Genomic DNA, 351 nt, shown 5'->3' on the forward strand with positions numbered 1-351 from the left:
TGTGCACTTTGGATGGGTTAAATGCAGAGCACTAATTCCAAGTATGGGTCACCATACTTGGCCACATGTCACGTCAAAACAAAAACAAAACAAAAAAACTAAACAAAAAAAATACACCAGCAAGTCCACCTCTGAATGGCTGAAGAAAAACAAAATGAAGACTTTGGAGTGGCCTAGTCAAAGTCCTGACCTGAATCCTATTGAGATGCTGTGGCATGACATTGAGATGCCCATTCATGCTCGAAAACCCTCCAATGTGGCTGAATTAAAACAATTCTGCAAAGAAGAGTAAGAAGAGTGTCCTCCACAGCGATGTGAAAGACTCATTGCCAGTTATCGCAAACACTTGAT

The sequence above is a fragment of the Sinocyclocheilus anshuiensis genome, unplaced genomic scaffold, assembly GCF_001515605.1.
Source record: "Sinocyclocheilus anshuiensis isolate Anshui unplaced genomic scaffold, SAMN03320099.WGS_v1.1 scaffold605, whole genome shotgun sequence".
Classification (NCBI taxonomy): domain Eukaryota; kingdom Metazoa; phylum Chordata; class Actinopteri; order Cypriniformes; family Cyprinidae; genus Sinocyclocheilus; species Sinocyclocheilus anshuiensis.